Raw genomic sequence first — 24,791 nt, 5'->3', positions numbered from 1 at the left:
GGTTGCAGGTTTGAACCCTGTATGGGACAGCTGAATATTCCTGCATTGCAGGGAGTTGGTCTAGATCAGTGTTCCCCAACCTTGGGCCTCCAGCTGTTTTTGGACTACAACTCCCATCATCCCTCGCTAGCAAGACCAGTGGTCAAGGATGATGGGAATTGTAGTCCAAAAACAGCTGGAGGCCCAAGGTTGGGGAACACTGGTCTAGATGATCCTCAGGCTCCAACTCTATGATTCATTCTCTCTCTCTCTCTTTCCAGAATGTGATGGGGTAAGGGGAAGGTCACAGCAATGCCAACTCCCAAGTCAGAAGGCAGGTGGAGAGTGGGGGGGGTATAACAGAGGGGAAGGTAAGAACTTGTTCTGGGTTTGGATGGGTTTGGTTGGGTTCTGGGACTGGTGGGGTTGAGGGAACTGGCTGCTGTTGGTGGGCCACTTTCTCTTTCGCCAAATTGCCATTACGGGTAAACTACGCTTGCAACATTTTAACTAGGATACCAATAGCAACAAAATAAAAAGCAACATTGTAGTAGAACTACCCATCTTCCACAAGAAACAAATTTGCAGCAGTGGAACGCTGTTCTGAAATAGTATTATCTGCCAATAAACCAAAGGGTGCATTCGCCACAGCCGTAACTCATTTGCAATGAGCAGTGTCAGATAAAAGAAAATCAAAACTCCACCATAGCTTGAAAAGAGTCCTTGATTCCATTTGAGTCGTTTTGTACTGAAACAATAAGTTTTAAAAATTGATATTGGATGCTAATAAAGAAATTGAACCCCAAACTTTCTATGGTATGTTTATATCTGTAAACTACTGCAGATCTTTTTACAAAATAAAATAAAATAAAATTATCATCATGTCAATGTTTGTTAAGATTCCTTTGTGCCCAAAGGTCTTTAGATGAAGGACCCTTTAGGGATGCAGGGCTTGTGCTTGTTCACAAGAAGCCTATGAGAAGGCTTTGCTTTAGGTATAAGCCTTGTTATCTTCTCAGAAGAACTGTCCCTACTGAGAACACATCCGAAACCATTTTTGAAACTCACAAAGCTTAAACTCTGGCTGCATTGCCACATCACATAGAATTCGAATCACATAGAATTAGAATCTTGGAATTATAGAATTGGAGAGTTAGACCCTGAGGTCTAAGCTCCTGCAATGCAGGAATCTCAATCAAAACATCAATGACAGGTGGCCATCCAACCTCTGCTTAGAAACCTCCAGGGAAGGAGGTTCCAGAGGAAGACCATTCCACCGTCAAACAACCAGCTCTTACTGCCAGAAAGTTTTTTGCTGGTGTTTGGTCAGAATCTCCTTTCTTGTAATTTGAAGCCATTGGTTCGAGTCCTACCCTCCAGAGCAGGAGAAAACAAGCTTGCTCCATCTTCCATGTGACAGCCCTTGAGATATCTGAAGATGGCTGTCATGTCTCCTCTCAAGTCTCCTCTTTTAGTATGGGTCTGGAGATCAGTTCGTCCAGGCTTCCACACACACACACACACATACACACACACATTAATTATCATACATACAACAAAACTTCACATTACAACAAAACTTCACATCTTATACAATCTTTTTGGACTTCCATCAGCACCTCTGATGATCCACCATTCTTATCACTTCTTCTGCATTTCTTAAATTCATATTGCCTTTAATTATCTTAACTAACAATTCTCTTCTTTACCAATTTTTGCAATAATTCAAATAATTCACCTCACAAAACTTCTTGCAAACCTACAAACGTAATCTGATCGTCACAATTACTTTTCAAATAGTCCGTAAATTTACACCAGTCTTCTGTGAATCTCTGGTCCCGCTGGTTTCACATTCTTCCTGTTAGTTTGTCTAATTCTGCATAGTCCTTCAATTTCATCCTCCATTCTTCTTTTGTCAGTATTTCTTCTTGCTTCCAATTTTGTGCCAGTAATTCTCTTGCTGCCATCATTGCATATAAAAATAATTTACAATCCTTTCTATTTATATCATCTCCTAAAATGCCAAGTAAAAATGCTTCTGGCTTCTTAGTAAATGTATATTTCAACATTTTTTTCATCTCATTATATATCATTTCCCAGTTTTTCAGGCTTCCCCATTTTCATTTCCCCTGCTCATCACAGTAAGTCGACTCTGGTACCCGTGACGAGCCCCCAACCTTCCTCCCAGCTTTGGAGTTGCAGAGGTGGGCAAGCATCCACACAGCAGCTGTTTGTCAACATCTGTCCCCTCCTCAGTTCCAAGGCTGAGAGGAAGGCTTAAGCTTGTCTGGCCACTACATTGCCAAGGTAGCTAGAGGACCTCAGACCTTCACTGGCCAAACCAGTGAGCCCCCACATCCTTTTCAGCTCTGGAACTGGCCAGTGGTTTCCTTGGCCATTGAGTTGCTGAGATTAGGAGAGCACATTGGTCATGCAGCAGCAGAGCCAATAACTTCTTTCTGGTTCCAGAGGTTGACCAGGCAGCTATACTTTCTTTGGCTGCTGCATTGCTAGGACACACAGGCCAGAAGGCTTAGGCAAACTAGCAAGGCCCCACCACTTTCCCCCCACTCCATACCTGGAACATGAAATTGTCTCTGACCTCATGCAGCACAGGTTCAGTGGTAGGCAAAGGGGCAAGGCCCTGGATAACACCATTTTTTAAAAGTCTGCAAAAGTCAGTGACAACTATAAAAAGGTGGACCCATGCTTTTAAAAAAAACAAACATTGGAATCTGAACTTTTATCCATCAGCACAGTAAGCTGATCTCAGATAATATTCTGCATATATAGTTGAGCCCCTGAACTTATTGTGGTATTCTCTGGAACCTGAGTGGTAGACCATTCACAACTACAAATCCTAGGACAATCCTTGTGGTGGGGTTGTCTATTGCAAGAGGAGTCTACTGAGCTGCCACCACTGCCACCTCTATCAGCTCATCAGGATGCCAACTGGCCATTAATTATGTCCCGCTGGTGGGCTTCCAGTTCGCTCCTACTACCATAAAAAGGGGGGCACATATTCCTGGCTCCACCTGGCTAATTCAATTTACTTCAGCAGACCTCGCTTGTGTCGGAATATTCATGAGCAGCAGAATGAGCACCAGAGGCTGAAGGAGCCACTTAGAACATGGGCAAGCAGGCAGAGGGAGTGTGAGAGAGAAAAGAAGACAACATAAATACTAACTTTTTAAGAACAATGCTTATAAGTGCTTCCCTACAGTTTCCATTACAAACAATCTAGCTCAAGTGGAAGGAGCCCCCCCTATGCTCCAGCCATTGACCCAAGGAGTACATTTTCAGAAGGCAACAGAACTGGGAGAAGAATCTCAGGGAGAAATCCTATCCAGAAGCAGCTGGCGGAAAGCTAGCCAGTGTAAACTAAGCCAGCATAAATTTGCTCCAAATCCAAACCGCGTTCAGCAGTGGGGCTGCTACTCAGTGTTAGAAGCTGAGATATGAAAGCTAAGAGCTAAATGGCACCCTAAACCGAGGTTATGGGTGCAACCACAGAATGTCTAGGCACGCTTTTATATATAACAAGAATACAAAGCTGAAACTGAATGAACTGCATGGCAACCAAAATGCGGGTGAGATGAAGGCGGGATTATGGAGGGAAATATGGCCAAAAACTCTTGAACAAGTATTGGACTGCAAGGTTTTGAGCTAGGGCAATTAGAATAAGATCTATTATTGATATAAAGCTCCAGAATGTATTTGGTACAGTTGAGTTTTTAACCTCTATCTTCAGTACATTTCATTTTATTGCTATGGCTGATGCAAATGAAGATTCTTCTGATCTGATCTCTTGGACAAGCCACCTGCCTTGGCTTGGGCTTGGGCGCTTCTGGAGAGGCGAGGCTCGCGGCGGAGTTGGGCTCCGGGACCTTGCGAGAAAGTGCGCACGCTCGGGAAACGGCGCCAGAAAGGCTCCTCTCGGCGCGGCTGGGTGAATGAGCGCGAAGCTGCGGCGTCTATGGGAAGGGAAGGAGCTAGAGGAGGCGCGTGCGAGAGAGAGACTCGCTTTGCTTCCTCCAACGACCGATCGCGGGGCAAGAAGAGGGGAAGCCGCCCGCATGTCCGGTAAGCCGCGAGCAAAAGGGTTCGAAATGGAATGCGCGGGCTGGCTCGCTATTGGATAAGGAGTTTTCTCCCGCGCGTGGGAATCCTCGACGTGAAGCTGTGAATGGAGCCGGGAAGGTGCGCGGTGGGGGGGGGGGGGTTGAGATGGCGGGGTCTCCGTCTCACTGGGGTCTCCTGGTCTGTTTCGTCGGAAAGTCCCAGAGTTAAAAAAAAGACGCGATCCTAAAGGAGCGCGCAGGGGCTTTACAAGGTAAATCGGCCCGCTTCGACGCCCCTTGCCCTCCCTCTTAATTGGAGTGTTTCTTTTGAAAGCGCGCAGGTGGACTTCCTTTTCGTTTAATCGTTTAATCGCAAGCTGACTTGGCGAGGATCGGGGGTGCCAAGTCGAATGAAATATGGGGGGAGGGGCATTAAGCCCCGCCCAATCGATCACGTGCCTATTTGAATGGCAATGCCCATCAACTTTTGGGGGGGGGCTCAAATACAGTGGTACCTCGGGTTACAGACTCCCCTAACCCAGAAACAGTACCTCGGGTTAAGAACTTTGCTTCAGGATGAGAACAGAAATCGTGCTCCAGATGCAGCAGGAGGCCGCATTAGCTAAAGTGGTACCTCAGGTTAAGAACAGTTTCAGGTTAAGTACGGATCTCCGGAACGAATTAAGTACTTAACCCGAGGTACCACTGTATTTTATTGGGGAGTCGCCGGCTCCTATGGTGGGGACTCCAAACTCCGTATTAGGCACTGCGTTCCGGAACTAGGATGCGTGGTAGTTTACTCCGGATCCATCAACCTGATGGGGGTCACATGCTGTGCTTCTGATTTACACCAGCGGAGAGGGTGGAGTTGAGACAGAGAAATGGAAACGGGGGGGGGGGGGAATAAATCAGGCATTGAAGAGATGAGTTTTGGAGAAAGAAAGAAAAAAAAGCGCTCGCTTTAAGAAGCGGAGTATCCGGCTCTAGTCCTGGATAATCCTTGGGACGGGAAGGTATTTCTTGCTATTGAGAGCTGCTGCTGCCGCCGCCGCCGCCTCCTCCTCCTCTGTCTGCTCCTCAAGGTGCCAACCGGCCATTAATTACTTTCAGCTGGTGGGGTTCCAGGCAGCCCCACCCGGAGGAAGGGGCGCCCATTCCTGGCACCAATCAGCTAATTCCATTTACCTCCGCGGCGTTCGCTCCCGTCAGAATATTCATGAGCGGAGGAAGGAGCACCGGCGGCGGCGGCTCGGGCACACGGCGGCCGCTCCGAACAGGAGCGAGCAGGCGGCGCGAAAAGCGCAGCAAAGAAGCACGACTTTCTATAGATAATAATAATCATGTCCACAACAGCTTCCCTCCAGTCTCCTGTCCCCAACTCGCTGGTGCCGAATGAGCCTCGCTTCTCCTCCCGCCACTGACCTGAGGCGAAACAGTGAGACATTCACCTCAGGGGCAGAAAACCTCTGAGGGGAAAGCGAGCGCCAGAGACGCCGCGCGACTTTTTTTTTTTTGCGCGACCGAGAGCGGGCTTTTTATTTTATTTTATTTTTCTCCCGGCCGGAGAAAGCTGTTCTTTTAGGCAGCGCGCAGGTCGGCCTCGACGCCCGAGGGGCGGTGGGGAGGGGAAGCCCGAAGGAAACTCCTGACGAGCCGCTAGAGGGAAAGGGGGGGGGGAGGACGCGCTGGCGTTGGTCACAGCGACGCCGGTGGGCAGGCGGCGGCGGCGGCAGCGGGGAGCCGAGCTTCGCGGCGGGGGCTTCTGGCGGCTGCGGTGGCGAGCTGGAGTTTGTGTCGGGACCTTGCGAGGAGAGGAGGTGAAGGAGAGCGGGGCGCCCTTGCGACGGCGGGGAGGCCACTCGCCGGTTCGTGGAAGGGAAGCGAGCGAGAGAGAGAGAGACTCGCTTTGCCATCTCCCGCCAACTTATCCCTGGACAAGAGGCGGCGGCGGCAGCAGCAGCAGCACCTCGAAGGGTAAGTGACGCACGGCGACTCTAAAAGGGACGCCTATTGAGGAAAGGTCCGCGCGATCGTGCCTGGTTTTTCACGTGGCTGCGGATGGCGCTTCCTCCTGCGCCAGGGAGAGATCCGAGCGTGTTTTGAGGGGGAAGGAGCGCCCAGGCACCGAGATCCTTTTCATGGTCTGGTCCCATGTTCGGTCCGAAGTTCCCGCCGAGTTACAGGGCGCTGGGTCCCAAGCTAGGGAATCGGAGTAGTTAGCGCGGCGGCTTACCCCGGGTTAATAAAGAAGCTGTCATCTTGGATCTGACCCAAGGTGGAAGGTTCAGTGGAGGCATCCAGGTACCAAGGCTTGGGGGTTCGGGGTTGCCACCCTTTGAGAGTCGTGTTCAAAGCTGGGGCCTCCCCCCTACAAGTTTGTGGAGGGAGGCACGCTAAAAATGAGAGTTATAGGTGGAGGAGCAGAAATAGAGAGGAGGCTGGACTCGAACCCATGGCTTCAAGTTGTGAGAAAGGAGATTCCAGCTAAACATTCCAGGGAAAAACTTTGACAGCAAGAGCTGTTCGGTAGTGGGCTGGACTGCCACCAGAGGTGGCTGGCTCTCCTTCCTTGGAGGTTTTTAAAACAGAGGTTGGATGGCCATCTGTCATGGATGCTTTAGTTGAGATTCCTGCATTGCAGGGGGTTGGGCTAGATGACCCTTGGGGTCCCTTCCTACTCTAAGATTCTATAAGCACATGTCTAGAACACAGAAGGAAGGAGGAGACCCTCTGGTGTGGCTACGGTGGCAATTCAGATCTGGAATTTTCTAACAGAGCTTTGGAAGTTTAACGTAACTCAGTGGTGCAGCTGTTTTGAGAAAATGGGAGCCGAGTTCTGCATCAGTGGGGAAAGAGTGGTACCTGTGGCAAGTGTGAGCGGCCTATTTGGGGTGTTCGGGCAGTGGGCAGCCCTTCCATGGTCAGTGGAGACATTTGCTACAGAAAGACCTCTGCGAGGGGGTGGGGGAGCACAGGGAAGTTTTATAAAGATGGAGACCAAACAGAGGATAGTAGGAGCTGTATGCATTTAAGGATCTCAAAACAGGAGCCTGATAGGTTTTAAAGAGTGTTGCACAAGGCAGAGTAAAGCAAAGAGTCCTCTACATACAGAGAGCTTTCGCAGAAGTTGTGAGTTCTGTTCACAGAGACTCTAAGGAGATGGGGGATCTTTTACCATGCCATGTCCTTAACCTCCGTGACAGTAGGGATAAATATGCAGTGATCTGTAGCAGAGCATCACTTTTAATTGGAGAGGCAGTCTGTAGAGGAAGTGAATTGTGAGAGCACTGAAAGCAGGTTGAGAAGCATCAGCAGGACAGAAAGTATCCCAAAACCTCAGTTTCACTGTAAATAGGTAAAAATTAGTTTTTGTTTTGTTTTGTGTGCTCTAAAACAAAGTGAATGCTTCTCTTCCTTCTTCCCAGAAGAGGTTTGTGTTCTTTTCTGACCAGCTGAATTGGTCACATTTGGCTGGTCATGGATGTCCCTTTCATATGGCACTTCAGATTCAGGAATCTGCCCATTTTTGTTCCTAGTATATATGAAGGAGAGAGAAAGAGGTGGAGAGGATGGAGTTGAGGTAGAGAAAATAAATGTTAAAAAGATACGGAAGGAAGAGATCCAGTGACTGGGACATAAATCAGGCAGAATATATGGGGCATTGATGAGAATAGTTCTTTTCACTCCTTTATATATTTTTTTTATAAAAAAGTGCCCACTTTAGAAGAAAGAAAAAGAAGACGACTGATTATTGGCATCCAACACTGAAACCAAGGCAGCTGATGCTGAGAGGAGCCAAAGGGTGCAGTTCTTCTTAGTTTAAAAACAGCAAGGCATTCTTTGCCAAAGATTGCTGTAAACACTGAATAAAGATTTCATTGTGGGTTGGTGTGACTAGAATAATTAGTCAGTTAATTGTTCATTCTGATTCAAAGGTGCAGTAATCAGCAATACATACCGTAGTTAAAAAAAAATAGCAACAAGTGAAAGAGAAAGGAAGGCAAGTCAGTAACTTGCAATATTTATCACTTATTGTCATATTTACCATCTGTTATAGAACCCAGGGAACTGAACTTGGTGGGTTTTTTTATTTCTTTCAAAGGTAAATCTTGGACTGCAATGGGGTTAAAAAAAAGAATCTTGCATCTACTCCTTTTCAGTTTGATGTGACAGTTGTGTTTCTCTCTCTCTCTCTTTAATGGAAAAAAAAAATGCAAAGGTGACTATAGAATGAACATCTTAAATGGATTGACTAATACCAATTAATATATTCTTCTGTGCTCACTTTATTGCCAACTCAGCAGGGATGAAAGCTAATTGTGCCAGCTTTTGTGCTGCTCTGACACTCTTCAAGCAGGCTTGCTAGAGTGGAGCTGTAAACTGTGGGGGTTTTTTACACTGTAATTATTGTGTCTGGAGCAAGTTACATTACCAAAAAACCCCCCCAACCCATTGCTCTATCAAATGCTCAACTGGCATTATAAAAAGTTTTTATAGTATTAGCTATCCTATGTGACTTTATGCGGAGTGTGAAATGGTTGCTGGCGCCTCGGGATGACTTTAAATCGTGGAAATTATGAATACTTACATAGCACCATCAATGTGCATAGTGTTTTATAGCGTAAGGTGTGGGTTGTTTTTTTTTTTTAAAAAAAAAAAACTAGTCCCAACCCTGAGGAAATGTAAAATTAGACAGTGGAGAGGAACCAAAGGGAGGTGAGAAGAAAAGATCATGAAGGATGGATGTGAGAAAAATCAGTTAACCCATAACTGCAGTGCCTTCCTATGTGCAGAAGTAGGTCTCACTGTATTCAGTGAGGTGAGCAGAGCAATCCTTGCTCTGGCCCACAGAATAGCACAGTTGGTAAGGGCGTGGTGCTGACAACGCCAAGGCTGCAGGTTCGATCCCCATAAGGGATGGGTGCATATTGGTTGGACTAGATGATCCCCAGAGTCCTTTCCAACTCTATGAGATTCTATGACCACGAAAGAGAAGGACAGAACTGAGTTTTGGTACCACTACTGCATCTTTGTCACTTGCACCAGCCAGGGCAGAAGGTGGAGGCAGTTGTAGCCACCCTTTTTTGTTGCACCAACCCCAAGCTGGAGCCAGATGTTAGTATCCTTTGGATCCTGAAATATCCTAATGCCCCATCAGTTACTACTGTGGTGGGGACACCACTGGTGGTAGCACACTGCCTCTGCTGTGGTTTCTGCAACTTGCAGCATGACAGCAGAGCCCCCTGCTTGTGTGATCTTATCCAGCAGTGCAGACTGGGGGTTAGGACTGCAGCCTCCCTCCCCAGTTGAGTATGTTTAAGACGGCAGCTTTAGATGTGATTGGAGATGGTGACTTTTTGGGAGTGAATAAGCAAGGGCTTTTTGCTTTTGTAAAAGGTAGGCTTTAAGGAAGGATTTCAAGGAAGCGATAACTTGCACTTCATATAGTATACTATGACTTCCTGACATTCACTGAAGGGAAAAAAACCCCAGCAGTGTGATGGTAGCCTGATCTACCTTATAAGCAATAACTGTCATCTGCCTGTGGGCATCAACATGGCAGTACAAGGCTCTGGAACCACTTGACCAATTTGCAGAAAGAACGTGTCATTCAAAAGTCCATAGCCTGCAGGCAAGCCATGCCTTTTGCAAGCTTAATTACCCCCTTCTTAATATAAAACCAAATCTCCTTTCATGGAGAGCATGTTTATGTTGGATACAAAAAGTATATCCCACCTGTTTTTCAGAAGGATTTCAGGGCAAAAAACCACAACAGGAATAAAATATAAACCAATTTGCAGTTCAAACAGATAAGTCAAAATGCTGGCATATGAAATAAATCAAAATATTAGCATTTAAAGCAAGACCACAAGAAGAGTTTGCAAAACACCCATCACAATTAAAAGATCAAAATACCAAAGGGGAGGGAATAAATATTCAGCCAAAGGTGTTTTTAAATAGCCATGTCTTTATCAGCTTTCTAAAACTGTACTGTGAATGGGCTGGCACACAACTCACATGGTAAGGCATTCCACAGGGATGGTGCCACTACAGAGGAGGTCCTACCCTTTGTCATTGCCAAGTGTTCCTTGTGGTGGTGAGGTTACTGGAGCAGGGCTACAGAGGATAACTGGAGCATACAGGCAGGCTTATGTGGAAGGAGGAATTCCTTAGGGTATACAGGTGACAAACCATTAAGGGCTTTAGAAGGCTGACACTAGCACCTTGAATTGAGCCTGGAAACAAGCTAGCTATCAGAATCCCAATTGCAGCTTTTTGCTTTGCAAGAGCACCCTCTAATTTGAAGGTTACTAAGGCATGAATTGCTGTGAAAGAAGTCTAGCTTTGTTAAGAAGGGCTGTAGCCAAAGCTGAAAGAAGGCACTCCTCACCAGAGACACTACTTGCCTATCTAGGAAGAGTGCTGAGTCAAGCTACAAACCTGACATTTCAGGGCAAATGCAGCCCCATCCAGGATACATTGTAAACCCAAACCTGAATCATATGGTCTACCTAACAGCAATACTTCTGTTTTGTCTGGAGTCACCATGTTCCACCCCATCCTTTGCCATTAACAAACTACAGTTCAATCTTTCACCTGCCTCCCTGGGATCTGATGGAAATTAGGACATTGGGTGTCACCAGAATACTGATGACCCTGGAACCCATATATCTGGGTGACCTATACCGGTAGCTTCTTTTAACAGCACAGGGTGGGGAAAATGGAGCCTATTGGCCAAGAGGATGAAAACAGTCTCCCAGCATCACCTCCCTGCTCCTTTCTCTCAGAACTGAGTGGAGCCAGTTAGATACATTGCCCCTAATGCCTACTGAAGGCAGCCCAGGAGCATATAACGAACAGTGGTATCAAATGTTGCTGAAGGATTCAGCAGTAGTCTCCCAGTCCATTTTCCAATGTAAACCACCCCACCAGAGGCAGCCGAAGCAGTTTCCATGCCAAAACCAAACCAAAAGCCAGACTCTGGAAGGGATCTAATCAATTTCATTCAAAAGTCCTTGGAGTTGTACCACCACAACCTACTCACAGAGCTTGCACCTGACACTGGGCAATAGTTATTCAAATAGGCAGAATATGTGATTTTTAAAGATTTTTATTTTTTACGAAATCCTCCCTCGTGGAAGCATTTACTACTTTACTAGCCAATGTGTGGACTGTGATGATTTCACCAATCAGGATGTGTAAGGCTCCAAGGACATAAGTTATCAGTCACAGATCTCAAAGGATCCACATTCTAGGAGCCAACAAGTTGGAGGGCATCCAACAAACCACAGCAAACAGAGCCCCTAGCCTCCTCCAGAACTTGGTACAGTGGTACCTCGGTTTAAGAACAGTCCTGTTTACAAACGATTTGGTTTACGAACTCCGCAAAACCAGAAGTAGTGTCCCGGGTTGCGAACGTTACCTCTGTTTGAGAACAGAATCTGAACAGTAGAAGGGCACTGGCGGTGGGAGGCCTCATTAGGGAAAGCGCACTTCGGTTTAAGAATGGTTTCGGTTTAAGAACGGACTTCTGGAACGGATTAAGTTCGTAAACTGAGGTTCCGTACCACTGTACTGACAAACTCCTCCCATTTACATTACTAAATGTAATGTTAGATGAAAAAGAGAAGAGGAAAATAGGTGTGAGATCAAGGAGAACCTGCCCCGATAATTTGATTGAAAGGTGGGTTGCGACCTTAACAATATTTTCTTTTTTTAATGTACAGCATGGGAGAATGGGAATAAAATGGCAGCTGTACTAACAGAACCATTTGCTAGTTTCTATTAGGTATGTACGAAGCAAGGTTGATGTGAGTAGAAATGGATGATCACAGAATATCTTGTAAACAAAGTTTTTAAAAAATAAATAAATGGGATTGTTTCAAAGTGGATGTCAAAAATGGGCCAATTAATCTGTAGTATGACGCAAGTGAGCAGCAAGATTTTATGCCAGGGATTAATTTGGCTTTCAGTGCAAAATTCAGGGAGCATATCTATATCTATATATCTATAGCTATATTTACAGTATATTATCTAGATCTAGATCTGTATATCTCTCTTACAGCCAGAGTTGTCATACCTGTCACTGCCATACATTAGAAAACTGGGAAGAAGTTACCAGTAAGGGAAAGAAATAAGAAAGCCTGCAGGCACACATCCACCTTGCAGCTGGAATATAAGTTTTATTGTTGTTTTTTATCACAACTGAACTTTGACACTGTTCAGTATGCTAGAGAATTGAGAAAGCCACAAATTGTCTTGGGAATAACTCTAGTGTTCCCTTCAGGCTCTTGGCCCGAAGCAACGAAAGCAACAATGCACGCAGTGTGACCTGTATATTCAGAATTCCACAAAGCTTGCGAAGTTTTTACAAAACAATGGGTTGCCTGATTATGAGAAGGGATATGAAGCATGTAGAGAAGAGATAAGCCCTTTGGAAAAAGAACCACGCTGCCATTTATCTGAACTGCTATGTTCAAATGGGTAAGAGGGGTAGAACTGTGATAAGGGATAAAATTAACTCTCTCTCTGTGTGTACACACCATATTTGGAGAGGAGAGGAAACTTTGTTGGGTTTCTTGCTTGTTATTCATTTTGTTAAGTGCAAACCGTTTCAAGGCAGTCTTCTGCTCTGTACTCTCTACCAGAAAAAGCCATTTTTGGGGGGGATGGGGTGGGGTGTAAACATAAAGTACAGTTCATGCCTTAGGCTGCACTCCTAGCCCCCTGTTCAGCAAGGCTGGAGAGGGTTAAGGCCCTAAACGGCCTCGGTCCAGTGTACCTGAAGGAGCGTCTCCACCCCCATTGTTCAGCCCAGACACTGAGGTCCAGCGCTGAGGGCCTTCTGGCAGTTTCCTCGCTGCGAGAAGCAAAGTTACAGTACAGGGAACCAAGCAGAGGGCCTTCTCGGTAGTGGCTCCCACAATGTGGAACGCCCTCCCACCAGATGTCAAAGAGAAAAACAACTACCAGACTTTTAGAAGACATCGGAAGGCAGCCCTGTTTAGGGAATCTTTTAATGTTTAATAGACGGTTGCATTTTAATATTTTGTTGGAAACTGCCCAGAGTGGGCGGGGTATAAATAAATTGTTGTTGTTGTTAGGTGAATGAATGCTACCAAGTTCATTCCATCTAGGCTGGGAGATGAGTCTCTGCTGCAGAGGCTCCCACCATGCCTGTTGAAAGTGCAGCCTCCCACTAGCAGGGTTCCCACCAGTGGTGGTTGCCATTAAGGTCCCATAACAAAATGATGTGAACAAGGTCATAGAATCAAATCCAGCTCTCTCTCTTTGCTGGAGAAGAGCTGGGGCGGCTAAAAATAGATGTGTCCCCCTTCCCCTTCCCCCTGACCGCTGGTTGGAACTGCACACAGGGCAGCGAACCTGCTGCTATGTGCCTCTCAGCCCCTTCTTAGGATTGGTCTCCCAAATCTGAATGTGTTTTAACCTTGGACAATGTGCATGTCTATCAGCTATGGAAATATGTTTCCAGCGGGTATTTCTATCTCTTTCTCTCCTTTTGATTTGATAGATAGGGCAAGACCCCGTCACCAAAACATTAACAAAGCTATGCATCTCTAATAAAACATATATTTAATCTTAAATGATGAAAATGAAATTATATTCTATAATATATCCTGTCTCCTCTCAACTGAGGAAGAAGGCAGAAGTCCCTAACTTGCTGTCAATGGCTGAAAAATAACAGAGGAGGTTAATCCTTAAATATGAGGTTAACGTTCTGAGATGGGCGGTGGAGTTGCCTAAATGAAAATGCCTTTTAGAAGGTTCCACCGAAACCTGAGGTTTCCCATATGTGGGAATGCATTTGATAGGGCTGGGCGATATACCATCCAAAACTGGTTCGAAATCCATATTGTGATATTGGTTTCATAATTTTTGACCGGGCAATATATCACAAATCATGATGTGCGTGTGTACTGTGCAATAATCACAATGGGCTGGGGGAAGCATGAAGCATGAAGCCAATGCTTCTCTCAGTTCCCTGCAGCCTCTGTCAACTCTGCCAGCTCAGCTCTTCCCTGGCTCATGCAGGGGGAAGCGAATCCCAAGAGCAGACGCCAGCAAAAATCACGATGCTGGAAAAACTGTGAAGCCAGCCAATGCCTACATATCTCCATCCTTATTTCAGACATTGTGGTATATCACAATGCTTAGCTGGTGATATAGTGTGATGCTGAAAACCTGTGGGAAGCTAGCGCAGGCTGGCATCCTTATATCAACCCCGTTCGAAATGAGCTAGGATGCCTGAATCTCTATGATTAAAAGGAAAGTCTTAAATAAATGTTTCCTATTAGAGAACTTGGTAGCGGTAGCTTTCTTTGGCACAGGGGCGGGCTTTTTAGTTTTCTAGGCCAAAGTACTTGCGCAATTTGACAAGAACAGAATACAGTATCTGAATAAGGTACTGCTTGCTTTGCTATAGTTACCTTCAGTTAATATGACCGAGCTGCTCATGATGCTTAGCGTACCAGATAAAAAGATCTGCTGCAAGGCTGAGTGTTGTGCCAGTTGCTCAAAAGGATGCCATGATGAGAAATCTTCAGTTTATGAACGGTTCTCCTGTATCGCCAATCACACATTGGATGCTAGGAACACTGACAGAGCTCATCTCCTGTTGGAACTGATTCTAGCCTGTTCCCCACCTCTCATAGATGATCAATGTTTTTAGTTTAATTTCATTATTGGTGCATTTTTAATGTTTCTTGCTTCTCTTTCATGCCCGTTGTTTTTTGTTTGTATTTCTTGTGTTGAGAAGTGGTTCTGAATGCCTTTTGAGTAGCAGAGTGAGACAGAAATACCGTATTTTTTGCACCATAACACTCACTTTTTCCCTCCTAAAAAGTAAGGGGAAATGTCTGTGCGTGTTATGGAGGGAATGCCTACGGGTGGCGTGCCTACGGATTTTCCTCCTCTAAAAATTACGTGTGTGTTATGGTCGGGTGCGTGTTATAGAGCGAAAAATACGGTAATTGTTGTTGACATGCATCTGTTTTGAGAGACGATGGAAGCGTGTGCTGTAGGGGGTGAAGTCTAACTGCTGGAGAGTTACAGTGCCTGCTGTGGCTGTAGCAGTGGTGTAAACCTAAATAAAATACTGGGGGGGGGTGTGGAGCACTGCCCCCCACCAGAAGGTCACTGGAATTGTGGTTGGAGGTCAGAGACAAGAGAGTGCAGTCCAGGGTGAGGCCCCCCCAGCCTGGTGGGGGCTGCTGGGGCTGGCATCGAGAGACTCAACCATGGGGCTTGCTGGTAGACGGTGGCAAGGTTATTAAAGATGGGGTTATTAAGAAGGCAATGTGATGTGGCACAGGAAAGGAGGTGGTCCCTTTGGTATATTGGGCTCAGTCTCTGGCATTCTTGCTTACTTAAATTAATACCACAGCTTGAGTCTTTTTTGGTCACCCAATACAAGAAGCAGCACTAAAGACTGGTTAATTTATGTGGTCTTTTTCCTGAGGTATCTTTGAAGAAGAAGCTTTCACACCTAATGTATGGTGCAGAGATATGGGGGTACAGTGGTACCTCTGGTTGCTTACTTAATTCGTTCTGGAGGTCTGTTCTTAACCTGAAACTGTTCTTAACCTGAAGCACATCTTTAGCTAATGAGGCCTCCTGCTGCCACTGTGCCGCCAGAGCACAATTTCTGTTCTCATCCTGAAGCAAAGTTCTTAACCCGAGGTACTCTTTCTGGGTTAGCGGAGTCTGTAACCTGAAGCGTATGTAACCTGAAGCATATGTAACCCGAGGTACCACTGTATATGAATGTTTCTATTTAGGCGGTACAGAATTCTCCCCTGAGATTCCTGTTAGCTGTCCTTCAAAGGTACACCCATGCCTCTTGTTAAGGGCAGAAAATAAGTAAAAAGCCAACATACTGACTTGTACTGGCTGAGTTGAAGGATTCCTGACAGCCCAAATAATTCTTTCTAGTGCAACTGCAAACTTGAGGCAAAAAGCTCTTGGGTAAATTTGGGCTACTCTGCACATTTTGGGGATTAATATGGAAGTTCTACCTACCTTCTCTTCCTACCTACCTACTCTGAGGGAAGAGAATGTAGCTAGAACTTGCACATTTATCCACGTTAAGCAAAATGTTTGGCATCAGCTTGGCTGCAGGAGTTGCTGGAAGGAGGCCTACGAGGAAGCACCCAACTATCTTAGATTTGTGTAAGTCCACTCCAGATTTGTCTAGGGTTTACTCCTTAGCCTTTTCTTCTCTCAAAGATATCCTGCAAGGCAGCTGAGGTTTAGGATCAGAGTTTTCCTTCTCCTAGATGGGCTACCTTTCCAGGTTGATGAGCCCCATCTGCCCCTCACTTCCCTGTAGAAACCACCTTATTGACCATTGGACCCACTACTGGTCTCATCCGCTCTGTCCACCAGAGCCTGTCTTTGCATGCAAGGAAAGTCCCCAACTCACCAAGGGTTTGAGAGCTATCAGCCACCCTCACCTGGTTTAGCAGGACAGTCAAAGCCATTCATGGGGTGTGGCCTCTGTCACATGCTTCAAGGAGCCACAGGCAAAAGCTGAGTGCAGGATGAGGGACCAAAGGTGGACAAACTACCCTAGAAAAAGCATGATGTGATACTACCCCTCCCCTAACACACCACGTACCCTATCATGTCTGCAGTATCTAGGCACTAGTTAATGGAGAGAGTTTGTCCCTTTTTTCTGGATAAATTTTAATTTAATTGCTTTTGTTCCTTTTGTATGTGTGGTGTTTGATGAAATTGTGATTGATGAAATATGTTAAGCTGATTTGTATTCCAACTTCCAACTCTATAATTCTTTGATTCTGTGTATTTTGTATTTCTATATGTACTGATTTGTAGTGGCTTATAGCTCTGAGCAATGAAGAGTTGTTTTGGAAAGAGTTTTAATACTTGTTTCTGAAATAGCTACAACTTAGTACCTATAAATAGTAATGATGGAAGTGACATGCTTAAAAGCAGTGATAATCCTTGCAAAATCACGTTCCACCATGAATTATATATACAGTGCACATGCGAGGTATATCTGCATTTACCTATGCCAATAAATTGCAGCTTTTAGTTCAAAAGTATCTTGTGCAAAGAAGGGGCTGAAATGTTCAGTACATCTTCATAATGAGATTGCTTTGTCAAAGGCATCATTGTTATTCATGACAAGCAGTCTCACAATCACATTCCATCCCTGTATGTATTGCATCTCAGGCCAATTATGGCTAAAATACTGCCTGTGTCAACTAATTAAAGGGTAATTAATAAAACGATAATTTTATTCCATGGCAGCGTCTACATCTGATTGTCACAGCAGAATACACTGGGCAGATGGCTGAATGGTCAAACACGACAAATTATGATTGCAGCAGTTGTGCAGAACATCTGGGAACAGTATTGGCCATTAACCCATAAGATTTTGAGGGCTGATTCACAATTTACTCTTTGTACTTGGGTGTAGATAACTGAATACAAAACACATTTGCATTGTTTCAGTTGTGAATTGTCACTTTCCTCTACAATATGCAAAGTATGGGCTGGAGTTTTTCTGATTGCCACTTTCATTTATACTGCAGAGAAAAGCAATGCAGATATATGCACCATTCATAGCAGATTCTCTAGCTCATATATTGGGTGCTCTGGATGACAAGCAGTTACCATCTTTGCCTTGATTGCTTGCATCCAAGACTGTGTCCTCCTTGCCAGGAACAAGATACAAAATCATCAAAAAAAGCACATGGCCAGCTGATCTGCCAACATCGTGGGGAATGTTAGTCTCCAGGTCACTACTGAATGGGAATGGAGGGAAATGAGGTCATCGTGAAATTCTCCATCATGTGATCTGGTACTACAGATGGATAACTCAGTTGGTTAGAGCGTGGTGCTGATAATACCAAGGTTGCAGGTTTGATCCCCGTATGGGATGACTGCATATTCTTGCATTGCAGAGTGTTGGACTGGATCAGCCTTTCTCAATCTGTGGGTCCCCAGATGTTGTTGAGCTACAACTCCCATCACCCCTAGCTAGCAAGGCTCAGGGATAATGGGAGTTGTAGTTCAACAACATCTGGGGACCCACAGGTTGAGAACCGCTGGTCTAGATGGTCCTCAGGGTCCTTTCCAGCTCTATTCTTCTATTATTGGTTTTATCTGTAGAAGAAGAAGGAGTTTGGATTTGATATCCCACTTTATCACTACCCGAAGGAGTCTCAAAGCGGCTAACATTCTCCTTTCCCTTCCTCCCGCACAACAAACACTCTGTGAGGTGAGTGAAGCTGAGAGACTTCAAAGAAGTGTGACTAGCCCAAGGTCACCCAGCAGCTGCATGTGGAGGAGCGGAGACGCGAACCCGGTTCCCCAGATTACGAGACTACCTCTCTTAACCACTACACCACACTGGCTCTCTGCAACAAATCACCACTTAGGGACCAATCACATGGTGAGATCCAATGAGATGAGCAGCTTAGGATGTTGTAAATCTGTGGCTCCACCAGCTGATAGCCAACTCAGTTGGCATTAAGTCCCCAACTCTGACTTAGGCCAGTGTCATTTGCTCATCCTGGATGATCTGGAGCTGAGCCAGGATGCAGTTGGCTGCTCAGAAGCTGGTGTAGGTCCCCCAGAGGAGGGGCATGACCAGAGAGAGGGGACTTAGGCTAGATCTTAAGCCTGTTCAGCTCAACCATGCGGCCTGGCAACACTGTGTAGTTGTCACTATTCTGAAGGCTTGTTTTCCCACTGCCAGGGAAGAGCTGATCAGCAGCAGCAGCCCCACTGCTGAACATAGTTTGGATCTGGTGTAGCTTTAAATTGGCTTAATTTACACTGGCTTGCATTATACCGGCTTTTCGTGCACACAATTGCTCCCCCAGGGAATGGTTGCTTTTACCAAGGAGGTACAATCAGCAATTTTTGCACACATCTGTATGTGGTGTATGCTGAAATCCTTCTTACTAGGATGAGTATGAGACAGGCAGTCTTATCACAAAGGTGAGAGGACCCATCAACAGATACGATAAAAAATAAGAAGTCCAAAATAAGGTAAAAAAAAACACATTGCTTATTTGTTTCGTAGCTTGTTTTTGGTAAGGAAGGCGTTTTAGGAACAGGGCTATTTTGTTTCTTTGTTTATAGAAACATTTATAAATTGCCTTTTGGTCCTTTATAAGAACCCCTCAAAGTGGTTTGCAACAATAAAGATACAAACTGGATACAATAAAAGCTAAGCACAATAAAACTAGTATTAAAATGTAACAAAGAAAAAAAACACCCAGTAAAGCTAAGATACAGTTAAAACCTATTTAAAACCTGGTGGGGAAAAAATAATGTATTGACTTCCCACCTAAAAACCATCACTGAAAGAGCTAGTCAGCTGCTGGGATGCAAATCATCTATTTCACCTCTTGAAGCTTATAGTTATGTCTCCTCTCCCACCATTTCTTGTCTCCCCCAACCTCCTCCTTTCTCCTGATGCCCTCTAGAGACAAACCTCTGAAAAGCAATCTGGGAAAAGACTGTAGCTATATAGATCCAGCAACAGACTATGGGAAATTAATTCCAGGTAAATATTGATCTGTATTCACCCTCAAAGATAGAGAGAAGTATCTTTATGTAGGTAATACTGCAGAAGCCGTTTGATATTTTGACTTTTTAAAATAAAACTTTCAGTTTGTTGTTACAATGCAAACTTGTAACAACACCGTTCAAAAGTTGTGCTGGATGAAGAACTTTCATTTATGGCTTTAAAAATCCATCCTAAAACTTTACCAACTTGGCTAAATGCCACAAGAGGGTTTCAGTTTGTTAATCCACTGATAAAGATCACTAGGTACATATTGACATGAATAATACTGGAGAAAAGGCAATATTTTTTCCTCGTTTCAAGGCTCTGCAGATGAAACAAACTTTTCACACAATTCCAATAACAGTTATGTTCAGATTTACCTTTTATGCTGTAATACAAACACAAAAACTGAGTAACTTTAAAAATGTGAGATCAAGCTATGCAGTCAGATGTGTATTTAGGCTTAGAATCCCTGCATTACTCTTTAGTGGGTTATTTACTTTCAGTTATTTAAATAAGCAAGCGCTCTCCATGGGGCTTCCAAGCACACACACACAAGATGAATGTTTGTAATCCCAAACATACAGACCAGAATGCATTTACATCTTGTACAAATTGTGAAGAATTGTGATAGAACGAAGAACATTTTTTAATTATTATTTTTTTGCGGTGGGAGGGAGCAAGTGAGTTGACATGTTTCAACGAAAAAGCATTGTGACGACACCTCAATAATAGGGCAAATTAACCTGCCTCCTAGCGGTGTAAAATGACACTGAAGCATTTCTGAAACAAAGCTAAGCTCTTGAGTAGCTTAGCACAATCATAAAAATCAAGTGCCAAATATCAGTCAGTCATGGATGCTTCTTGGGCGATGCTTACATATAAATGTTAAACTCTGTAAGTTATTTATACCCCACTCTTCTGTTCCTAGTGCACTCAGAGTGGCTTCATAGCATTAGAAATACAGAATAGATGCAGAAATTCACTTTTCAAACATGATCATACGTAACCCCAGAAAGCAAGTTGTAACTACTATTAAAAATTGAGTATATAGTCTTAAACTCTGCTTAACGTTTTCATGTTTATTTTTTTCTAAATTGATATAAAAAGTTTTGTTATGCTCACCATTTTGGATCTTTGACATCATCCATGGACATATCTGAAAACTGGAGCTTGTGTTAGGGCCATCAGAGGGCACAGGGGACTATCTTTGACTAGCACATTTTGAGTACTTTCTTGTATAAACGTGGTCCCTCCAAACAAATTGTTCAAACCACCCAGAAAACATCAGTGAGCAATTGCACAACTATCTAACAAGTGAGCATAGATTCTAATGAGGCCCAAGTCAGCAGTATGATAATACTTTTGCTTCAAATAATTTTAAGTTGGGAGTTAAACATTGCTGCATTGTGGCTGAACTAATGCCCTCATTCACAGATAATACTAAACATGGGTGGTGCTGTGGGGCACAGGTGGCGCTGTGGTCTAAACCACAGAGCCTAGGGCTTGCCGATCAGAAGGTCGGCAATTCGAATTCCCGCAACGGGGTGAGCTCCTGTTGCTCAGTCCCTGCTCCTGCCAACCTAGCAGTTCAAAAGCACGTCAAGTGCAAGTAGATAAATAGGTACCGCTCCAGCGGGAAGGTAAATGGCGTTTCTGTGCACTGCTCTGGTTTGCCAGAAGTGGCTTAGTCATGCTGGCCACATGACCCAGAAGCTGTCTGCGGACCAACGCCGGCTCCCTCGTCCTGTAAAGCGAGATGAGCGTACATTCTTGTACATATCAGCACATAGAAGAGCAAATCTTGTTGATATATCATGGCGAATAATGAGCCAAGCACCATTTGAATAGGTGCAATCGTTGTCATATAATATTAAATTAACAGAGCACTGGCAAAACATTGCATTAGAGGGGCATTTTAAAGAGGGTCATGTTATAGATATGAAAAGGATATTGCTCAAAATGGGTTAAGAATCCAGCAAGATAATAAATTAGAATCTGTGTTTTTCATTCTCTCCCATCAAGTGGCACTAAGCCTGCCATGTCTTCTGCAGTGCTTTGCACTGTGGTCTTCTAACAGCTTAATAGCTGATCTTGGAGCGGTACTTTCCAATCCTGAACAACCTTTTTGGTTAGATTTAATCCTACTGGCATGCATCTTGTGCATTGACCCATCACACAGATTCATCTCTACAGAAGTGCTGCCTGGCCCTACTGCTGCTTCCCCTACCTGTGCCACCCACCCTGCCACCATAAGAACACAAGAGGAGCCTGCTGGATCAGGCCAGATACCTGTGGGAAATGCGCAAGGACAAGAGCACGCTCCCCTCCTGCGGTTTCCAGCAACTGGTATTCAGAAGCATACTGCCTTCCATATAAGGCACCCACATCAACTTTCTGGATCCCATAGTTACGTCACGCAAGCAATGCAGACCAACTTATACAGGAAACCCTATCTACCCTTACGCCTCTAGCTATTAGCTGCAATGCATCACAACATCCATTCTCTTACAGTCTGCTAATGAAATAATGGCATGTTCAGATGCAAACCGCACTGTGTTTTAATTAAACCCACCATGGCGCTTAGGGTAAAGGGAGGGTAATAAATCGTAATAATATTTTGACAATTTGTATTCCTAACCTTTGGAAGAATTCAGACAGGCAATGTACACTTGCAGCTGCCAGTCCAGAACAGCTCTGGAATGCCTTCTACAAAAACAACCCGCATAAGAAAACAGGGCTCCCTTTGTTACATATATCTTGAAGGTGAAGGCACTGAAGTGAATCGTCAATACATGCAGCCTATATTTGAAAGTGATGACAACTGAGAAGCAGTAGATGGTAGATCCATGACAGGCTACAGGCAGCCACCCAACTTGAAATTAGTCCTGACTGGAAATCAGATGACGGCGGGGACATATCGTCAATAGTAGAGACAAAATGGTAAGATTCTGTGACCACTTGCAACTAGCAAATCTTCCTCAAGTTGCTGGGAGGGCCACCCTGGCCCAATTGATTCATCTACTCTTCTGATGAATGAAAGCGGCTGTCAGATCACATTCCTTACTAAATGGTCATGGAATTCTATTATCCTGTGTCTACCTCAAGTCACAAGACCCTGTGGTGAACCAAAGTAACAGCCATGCCCTTTTAAATGCTGAGAACACTGTTTCAGGGCTCAGCAAGATGCTGGGGTAGCCTGGCTGCAGTAATCTATGTTCTGACAATTTAAAGGTTAGATTAGATTACTGCAATGGGGATGCCTTTGAAAATGGTTTGCAAACTGCAGCTAGTGCCTTATTGTTATTGTTATTAAGATTTATGTACTACCCTTCATCATAAGATTACAGGGCAGTTCAGAACGAAGAATGCAGTCATGCAGTCGTGGACAGACTTGAAGCATGTTGCTGACCTTGGCAGAGCAGCACTGTTTTCCTGCACATTTCTGAGGCCTCATCCACTCCATGCATTTAAAGCACTCTAATACCACCTCAAGAGGTGGATCTCCAAAGAATTTTGGGAGATGTAGTTTAAGGGTGCTGACCTCACAGACCTACAATTCCCAGCACCATTAATAAACTGCAGTTCCCAGGTTTCTCCCATGTCCTGAAGTGGAATAAGAGTGCTTTAATTATATGGTGCACATTCGGAGCACCTCTCCTGGTATATAAACCTACCCAGACCATTTGGTTTTTGTCTCTGGCAGCCCTTGGAAAGAGATTTGGAGGGTGGCAACAAAGCCTTTTTGGCCGTGAATCCCTGTCTGTGGAATGCTTTTGCCAGTAAGGTCCCAACCTGCCAACCATCATCAGCATCCTTTAAGGACCACGTTAAAACCTTTCCTTTCTCCCAGGCATTTGGTGGATTATGTCAGGCTTGCTGATGGCATATAGAGGGAAAGAGTCTTCCTTCTTAGAGTTTTTTGTTGTTTTTCCGCTGGGTTTGTTCAAAACCTTTTATTGAAATACAATATTTTATATGCTATGTCTTCTGGGATTTCAACCATTTTGTAAGTTGCTTTAGAAACTTACAAAATGGGAGTAAAAATGGGAGCCCCAGTCTCCTCCCAACAGTGTTGGAGGTGTGGGAACTTGTAAGCTAAAGGTTCATGGTGGCTTATCCTCTTAATGCAGGCTTCCTCAACCTCGGCCCTCCAGGTGTTTTTCACCTACAACTCCCATGATCCCTAGTGGTCAGGGATGATGGGAATTGTAGTCTCAAAACATCTGGAGGGCTGAGGTTGAGGAAGCCTGTCTTAAAGCTTAGCCATGTGAAGTGGGACGATGTCTTATCAAGGATGTCCATCAGAAGTTTCAGGCAGAGCTGTTCCTGTTTAAGAAAAATAATGAAAATTCACCAATCTGACATAAAAAGCAGAAATATCAACAAGTCCACGAGTGAACACTTTAACTTTATGTGGCCATTCATTCACAGGCTTCCAAGTAGCTATCCTCAGAGAAATTAATTCAAGTGGATGGATGGTTCGTGAAGTAGTGGAACAAGAACTGATAGAAAATTTAATGGTGTGAACTAAGGCTTCAACAGAGATTGAATTCCTCTCTCATTATAAGAACAGATGGAAGAAATTAAGGTGTATCACTTTAAGATGAAGACTCCGCCAGCAATTCCTTTTAAAATTCAAACAACTGCCCTACTATGCTCGCTGTTCAATCTATTTTAGCATCTAAAAAATATCGCACTCCTTTAAAATTTAATGGATAAGTCTGCAATTATTACTTCTGAATAGACATGCATAGGATTGCACTGCACAAAGGGTAGGCAGGAAATCGAAAATTGTGGAAAGAGATGTGGGAAAGGGGCCCCTTTAATTTTGGAGGATCATGTATTTCCTCTGTTAGTTCCCCACTAGTCTACCTCTCCTAGCATTTCTAAAAGACTGACAAAAACTGTCAAGGGGGAAAAAATAAGATAAAGAAATAGGATTTTTTCTAACCCAGAGTCTATGACTATCAGAAGAACTTTAGAAAATGCATTTAACAGATGGGGTCTCTGGGAAACAGATCATACTATTTTTCAAGCGGCCATTGTCTGATGCTTCTTAGCAAATCTGGACTTACAATAGCAAACAAATGAAAATAACTCATTTTAAGCATTTATCCAGAGACGTTTATTATTGAATTGTCTTAATATTGACATGAGCGTTCATGATCTGTAGAATACTTTAT

At 44.4% G+C, this 24,791-nt stretch overlaps 1 protein-coding gene across 3 annotated transcripts in view; it reads left to right on the top strand.

Annotated features, from left to right (window-relative positions):
• Positions 1-4,041: 4,041 nt before the first annotated feature.
• CDH20 (cadherin 20) overlaps positions 4,042-24,791 on the top strand; it is a 155,331-nt gene continuing 134,581 nt past the window's right edge. Inside the window, exon 1 of one of the 3 annotated variants that reach the window (XM_083519252.1) lies at positions 4,042-4,062. The gene's annotated coding sequence lies outside the window, so the exon portion shown is untranslated. Of the gene's footprint in view, positions 4,063-5,765; positions 6,015-6,105; positions 6,342-24,791 lie in introns of those variants that run through there. The other 2 variants (XM_083519249.1, XM_083519251.1) reach the window with 2 other exon arrangements.

The sequence above is a fragment of the Podarcis liolepis genome, assembly GCF_965112155.1.
Source record: "Podarcis liolepis genome assembly, chromosome: 8".
NCBI classification, from domain to species: Eukaryota; Metazoa; Chordata; class Lepidosauria; order Squamata; family Lacertidae; genus Podarcis; species Podarcis liolepis.
This window is presented reverse-complemented; position numbering and strand designations above follow the sequence as displayed.